The sequence below is a fragment of the Mus caroli genome, chromosome 17, assembly GCF_900094665.2.
Source record: "Mus caroli chromosome 17, CAROLI_EIJ_v1.1, whole genome shotgun sequence".
Classification (NCBI taxonomy): Eukaryota; Metazoa; Chordata; class Mammalia; order Rodentia; family Muridae; genus Mus; species Mus caroli.
In genome coordinates, this window is record NC_034586.1 from 77,427,924 (window position 1) to 77,435,545 (window position 7,622).

The 7,622-nt window shown below is 38.0% G+C and overlaps 1 protein-coding gene across 12 annotated transcripts in view; it reads right to left on the reverse strand.

Moving 5' to 3' along the window:
* The window catches only part of Slc8a1 (solute carrier family 8 member A1), a 350,559-nt gene extending 343,752 nt beyond the window's left edge, over positions 1–6,807 (reverse strand). For 6 of the 12 annotated variants that reach the window (XM_021185828.2, XM_021185833.2, XM_021185834.2 and 3 more), the window contains exon 1: positions 6,655–6,806. The gene's annotated coding sequence lies outside the window, so the exon portion shown is untranslated. Of the gene's footprint in view, positions 1–6,654 lie in introns of all 12 variants that reach the window. The other 6 variants (XM_021185835.2, XM_029471276.1, XM_029471277.1 and 3 more) reach the window with 3 other exon arrangements.
* Positions 6,808–7,622: the final 815 nt, after the last annotated feature.

The following is a 7,622-nucleotide window of genomic DNA, read 5'->3' on the forward strand; positions in this document are numbered from 1 at the left end:
TCTCTCTCTCTCTCTCTCAGCAAAAGAGTACTTATGTTAAAATAGCAAAACCACCTCTAGGGAAACAACATAATAAGCGATTGTGAATGTGTACATAGGAAATACAAGTGCGTTAGGAAGTGGATTTGACATAGTCCTCTGCATGTTCATGAGGAGAGGAGGAGAAGGAGGAGAAAAGAAGAGCTTTCATTATATCTTCTTGCAAAAATCTAACCAATTTTTATTGCTTTAGTTTTAGTTTTTATCATAAGTTTTATTGAACTAAGTGCATGACTCACAATATTGGTGCATATTTTACATTCAATTTCCAGAGGTCCTGAGCTCATAAGTGTAATTTAAAATGTAAGTTGAACATCAAGTGGGTTTTTGTTCTTGGGTTTATATTTGTGAATTTGAATTTAAATGGGATTTAACACATATGGGAGAATTATAATACTTCCTTTTAAAGATTCTTATCTTATTTTTATCCGAATTCCCATGCTCTATGACATTGAAGAGGGCTGGAAAGGATGACTAGAATTTCTGTACAATTTATTCAAATGTGAGCAGTATGACAGCCATGATAAGGATGCAAATACAGTCACAAAGAATGGTTTAGTTTCCATTTCAGAAGAATGTCCATGTGACATTAAATTTTGTAGAGCAATTAATATTGCTTCTTAATTAGCCGACACTTGGAAGGAGCATTTCAAGTGATTAGTTTATTAAACATATGAAATTAAATAAATGTAATCCAAAACAGCGTCATTTTGTTCTAAGCACTTGACAGTACTATACAGACTACTTTTCACATATTAATTTGATTAATTCTTACTTTTATGAAACTATTATTGGATGGTGTATGGCAGAAACTAAGCATAGGCTTCTTATTCTGCCTTGTTAGTTCCCTGTGTGATGTTAGGCACATTATTTAGTTGTTTGGGCATTGGCAACATCATCAGTAATGTGGATGATTTCCTCATAGGGTATTGGTCAGGGTTAATGAATGAGTGCATGCTATTTTTTTTTTTTTTTTTGGTTCAGAAATCCGCCTGCCTCTGCCTCCCAAGTGCTGGGATTAAAGGCGTGCGCCACCACCGCCTGGCTGCTATTTTCTTGTAAGTGTGAGGAGAAAATAGTAAGGATTCAACATCTATCAAGATAGATTTTAGTAACTTGCCTTCAACATGCTAACAAAGCTGTATAGTTGGTGTTTGACTATCAATTTGTTTGATCTTGAACTTAGGCTTTCAACACATGAAATAATTTTCATCCCACTGAATGTGCTTCATACCTATGGATAACACAGTAGTAAATTTAGTTAGGATTTGCAGATAGTCTGGTAGACACGTTTCTTGACGTTAAATTTAATACCTTGCTATTGAGAGTGTCCCATAATGGCATTTCATATATGATATATACATATGTATATATACACACACACGTGTGTGTGTGTGTGTGTGTTTGTGTGTGTAGGCAAACACATATACACATAAAATAAAAACTGATAAAATAAAATATTAATACTTCCATATACATCTGTGTGTATTTTTGTTGCTGGAAGTGTTAATGTTTAGGCTCACCTTGGTATGATTCAGAATAAAAAAGTAATTTAATGGTCTTCATCAACCAGAATCTTAAAACAATTCATCTCAGAATGCCGAATCATTCAAGAAACTTAAAAGAAGTCATCTTTACTCTTCTAGAAATGTGACCACTCTTCTCTTAGCATACTTAGTGATCAGAAAATGAGTCAGACTTAAGGGAAACACATATTACTTATAAGGATGATATAATCATGAGTTGTTGTAAGATACTATTAGTATTTTGCAAACTTGTCCTTAGAAGGTGGTTATGATTTCAGAGAAAGTTGAGAATTATATTGACTGGGTTCAGGGTTCACTTTTCAAATTATAGAGTCAATAACACACCAAAGAGGCAGGCTGAAACTCACACTGAATCTACAAAGCACCCTTAGTGCTCAGCATCCTAACAACTGCCTCTCCTCACAGACTTGCCCGTGATCTTTCTCTCCTGATTTCCTCAATAATGGCATCCAAATGTAGGCAACCATGACAGGATGTTTTAAGTATGTCTTGGAGACTGAACAGGGCTCCCATGCCTGCAAGCAGTTTATTCACTGAACCACATTAACAGCCCTAAAGTGATGTTTATCTTTACACATTTTTGGTATATTTTTTAAGGTAAATTAATATTAACATTTTTTTCATAAAGTTATGCACACCCTCTCCCCAGAGTTCTTGGTCCTGACTGGAAAGACAAAAGGGAAATGGTGTAATTTTTCATTACAGAAACCTGCACAGTTTTTAAAAAAATTACTCCTACCAGAAGTGATATAGCCATCCAAGATAGCTGTGTGATGATTTGTTAAGCAATATGAAATTTCATCTAGCAGTAACAGTTAAGAACCATAATGTCAATATGCATAGTTTATATATTTTAATAATTGTGGCTAGTGTTCACACAGGATTTAGGCTAAAGAGTATGAAACACATCAAATATCTAAGGCAATTCCATCTATAGACAAGAAGCTCTATTTACATCTGCTGGAGCTTTTAATAAGAACTTCTCATCAGCAAATATTACATAGGCTATCCTTTGATTTTTCTCTGTCTCTCTCTCCTACCTTCTCTCTCTCCCAGAGAGACTAGGTAGCCCTAATTGGTTTAAAACCTAATATTCCCCTATCTCTGCCTCTCCAGTACTGGCATTTTCAAACATTTCCTACAAACCCTGGCTTTTATTGTTGTTTTATAATCTTCAGCCATAGACATTTCATTCCCTTTGTTACAATAAACTAAACTTTATTATGTTTTTATTGCAAGCAGTGATTCTTAGTCTTGGCTGCATGTTGGAATTTCGTGGGGGTGTGTTCAGAAACTGAACTACCCCGGTCTGCTCCCCACCAGACTATTCAGTTCATCAGAGGTGTGGCTGAGGTTCACCTTCCCTAAGAGACACAAAATGGCAGACAGAGTTGAGAACCACGATTCAGTCAGGAAGTAACAGTAACTGGAAGAGAAAAATGGCTCCTTCTAAATAGTGCTAAGTGCCACCTTCTCCCTTTGATTATTTGTGTAGTTTAAAAATATCTGGAGTAATGTTTTGATGTATGTTTTTCCTAATCCCTAAACATGAGAGGATATGTAACTTTAAGTAGGTGAAAGAGGTGTTACTTGGGCAGGGCAGTTCACTTATGACCTGAAGGTCTAGGGAATTTCCACTGTTATTCATCAACCTGCAGAAATAAGTCTCCCTGTTCTTCAAATTTCCCCCCAGTAGATGGTTCCTTAAGTCTTATGTTGTTTGTAATTTTGTTTTTTAACCTTCTTGAGATTTTGAATGTTATGCCTGGAACCAATCAATGTCTCCGGTTTAAGCACCCCAGCAAATAAAGTTGTTTAGGATTTTTTTTTTAACAATAACTAATGGTATTTTTCCACTAAAACCCACAATAACTCTTGCTCTCCTAAAGAGTCTCTTCATTTCCATCATTCCCCTTCAAACCTCTTGCGCACATTGTACTTATTATGAAATAATAAATCACACAGGAGCACAATGTACCCTTTCTGGCTCCACAATGAAGACAAAAACCATCAAATCTGTGTTGTGTGCTATCTGGACACATGTTAACTTCTGTCACTTCAGGTTCCTCTAACCTACAACATTAAATCCATTCCATTCTTGTATGAAACACTTTAGTTCTCACAGAGTAAGAGCTTAGAATCAATTTTCTGTAATGCATAGTCACATCGCAATGGTGAGGAGGTTGTGAGTCACTGAGGCTCTACTCTCCTCTCTGACTTGGGGTTTCTATTGCCATGATAAAAGATCATGATAAAAAACAAGACCAAACCAAACAAAAAAACCAACCAACCAACAAACCAGAAACCAAAAACCAACAAAACAAAAAAACAAAAGAGTAACTTGGGTAATAAAGGTTTATTTCATCTTACAAGTCTCAGGTCACATTTCATTATTGAGGGAAGTCAGGGAAGACAGTTAAGGGAGGACTCCTGCCTGGAGTCAGGAGCTGAAGCAGAGGACATGAGGGACACTGGTTACTGATTTTTCTCTACATGTCTTGCTCAGCCTGATTTCATATGAAGCTCCATACCACCTGTCCAAGTTAGCACTGCCCCCAACCCTGTCAATCATTAATCAAGAAAATGCATTACAGAGTTGCTTGCAGGCAATCTGATGGAGGCATTTTTTTTCAACTGATGGTTCTCTTAGATAACTGTAGCTTGTGTCAAGTTGACAAAATAAAATCATAGCACTTTGACTTTTCTCCTTGGGTTGGATATCAACCTTAGAGCGAGATGGTGTGCATGCATGCTCTAGGTAAAGTTGGAGGGAGGCAGTGAGGGATAGATATGATCAATATAAATAGTATAAACATATGGAACTTCAAATATATGTCACAAATCAGAAGGACAAGGAGCTTGATTGTCATTAATGTTATCTACTACACATAAAAATAGCAGCCAATCATTTCTATCACGTAAAGCTGTTTCCTAGATTTGTTTATCAGGGGGACAAACAGGCAACAGACATTTCACAGGAGGGTGAATTTGAAGTGTGCTTGGAGGTTTGCAAATGAGAGAGAAATTGCCAGCAACAGGTACGTATTGCACCTCTTCAGGACTGCTGCCAGCATCAGCAGCCTCTCTATGACCCTTCTATATACTGAGACCTGGGAGGGTTCCTGCTGTGCTGTTTCTTTCTGAAAGCCAGCTGGTATGTGATGTTTAGTTAAGCATTTTAGAGCCACTCTTTTGTTCTCTTCCAGGCCTGTTCCACTTTAGCTAAAGTTATGACAGCTATGCTCTGTTAGTAAAGAATGTACAACCTCTTGCTCTTCCTCACCTCTCTCCTCTTCTGCTCTCCTTTCCTCCCCTTTCCTCCTGTCTTCCTCTCTCCTCCTCTCCTCTCTTCTCCTTCCCTCCCTTCTCCTCTCCTCTATTCCTCTCTTCACCATCCCTTCCCTGTCCCTCTCCCCTCCCCTCTCCATTTCTTTTACTTTTCTTTCCCCTTCTTTTTCCTCTTACCTCTTTCTCTACCTCTCCCAGAATATTAGTATTGTTTAGTACAGTTTAACCTACCTTAGAAGGAAAAATGCTAAGTGCAAATATGTTATAAATTTAATATATTTCCAATGTAAACGGATAGATTAAAATAATAGTTTAGTGCAAATTCCATTCCTTAGTTCTGTACCCTGATAGTGATATTGTAGCATTGAAGCAAAACTATATCCTTTCTTTCCCTGTTTTTTTTTTTTTTGTTTGTTTAAGTGAAGTGAAACACAGCTTAGACAAAAACCACTATGTATACTTCCTCTAGATTTGTCAAACCTTTCCCCAGAAATCTAATATATCCAGAGAACATTTCACTGCTCGGTATTGCAAACTATACTTATTCATTCATTATTTTCCATGTTATATTTGTCACCGGAGAAAGCCAATCATGCTAAATATTTCTGCCCTCCCTCAGCAACATGTTATGTCACACAACTGAAACCTAAAGTAAGTGGGGAGTCTGGTCAAATCTGACTTGATTCATACATACATTGTGCTTTACAAGATAAAGCCAGTGCCTAAATTTTATCATCCTTTATAATAATTATTTCAGTTTCATCTTACAAAAAGCACATGTATTTTGTAGGAAATCATACCTTATGATCTCTTTCATAACTTTTATGAGTGTTTGGCAAATATACTTTGCTCACAGTATTGACAGAACTCCTTCCTTTAATGACCACAGTTTGGCAGCTATCTGGAATGGCATTTCAAAATGCAGTGAACATGATTGGCTGGTTAACTGGTTTTCCAGAAACTGAATTAGTCACAGAGATGCTTGTGTTGTTACCTTTGTCTTTATGTAGGTACTTTGACCTTGAATTCCTGAGTGGGAGCTTTTCCTATTCTGGTGCAAGCCACTATTGTCAAAGTGTGACTAAGAAAACCATGATGACATTTAGAAGGATTTTTTCCCCCCGTGGTTAAGGCTTTGTACCTCTACAATGAAGAATGAAGAAAAAGTGCCAAGAGTACTTAGAAAAATGCAGGACATATAGCTAGCTTTAGCCATTTTGACTCGCATGTGACATGCTTGTGAGAACGAACCCGAAATCTTTAAACAGGATGTGACCAATCTATGAGCTGCTGAGAAAAACTGAAAAACTGACTTCAGTTGCTAAAAATAAGAATGCCTTTTACCAACCTTCCCTTGTTTATCCAAGAAGAACTAGCCACACATGTATTTGCTAGCTTCCAATGAACATGCAAGAAAACTCAAACATTACACCCACCCTACCCTAAAGCACACAGAGTTAAGCAGGGCCTCATGTGGCCCATCCTAAAACATGCTGGCAATATTAAGGAAAAACTAGGTTCATACAAATCCAAATGATGAGTGACCCAGGAAAAAGAGATATAATTTGCCAGCCAATCTGGGTTGTTACTTTCCCTCAGCAGTTAAACTCCCCTGCTTGGTGTCAAATACCTCAGTCATCAGCCTCAACCTGAATCTCAGTCTCTCTCTAATTTTTTTTTCAGAAATATTTTGGCATCCTCCCCTATGAACATCAAGGGCTCTGCTGGGAGTAGCCGCATATCATCTCTTATGTAAGTTTCATAAAAGCTTTGCACCTACCTCTGTCAAGCCGTCTCTGTCTGCATGGGCTGGATGAGAAACCGACCAGCTCTGAAGGCTGCTCCAGATAGACCAGAAAGAAAGGACCCGGGAAGTCTGTCCTTAGTGTCTCTAAGCATGGCTGCATAGCTGGCTCTTAGCTTATCTGTGCCTTTCGGCTTTCGCTTCCATACATGGACCTGTTCCCGACAGTAACGCCAAGCTGTCGAGAAGCTATCTGGCAGCTCTCAGGCTCATCCGACACATGGGTGATAAAAATACACATATAGACATCCTTTCAGCCAGCCCGTTTCCCACCCACAATTCTGCCACTACACACGCTTACAAATATGCTTTAGATTGGCAGTCATATTCTCCGGATTTTGGCGTATAATCAATTTCTACCTGATTCAAAGGCAAAGTTTGCAGGGTGTGGACTTGCTTGATTCTGGCTGCTTACCAGCCTCTTCACACTGAGAGACTTAGTAATAAGATGCTAATGGGACCTGAGAGACATTTATTAAATGAATGAATGAATGAATGATTGAGTGAATGAATGAATAGTAGCTGAATGAACACTGCCCCCTTATTGCACTACATGAGAATTACTAGGTTTATTCTCGAGACATTTATTTAACTGGAAATGGTTCTTAACCCTTTCGATGATTCACCTTAGAGGAAAAGCAGAGGGCCAAAGATGTCAAGATCTCTCTGACAGGAGAGGCAGGTTTTTTAGGTTATTAGGTGGCAGGTGTGTTAAGCTAGTAAGACTTGGGTGAGAAAAAAAGGATTTAGAAAATGTTTCACTGTTACAGAACACAAGCCTAAATGCATAAGAATTGTTAAGCTTGTTCATTATCACTGATAAGCTTTTGTGACATATTACTCTGATTTAATCCCTAATCAGGGAATAAATCTTGCCCTGACAAGTAGAGAGGGGGCCTCTTAGTGGCATGTAGACTGGGCCTCTTTGTTTTGTTTGTTTTTTA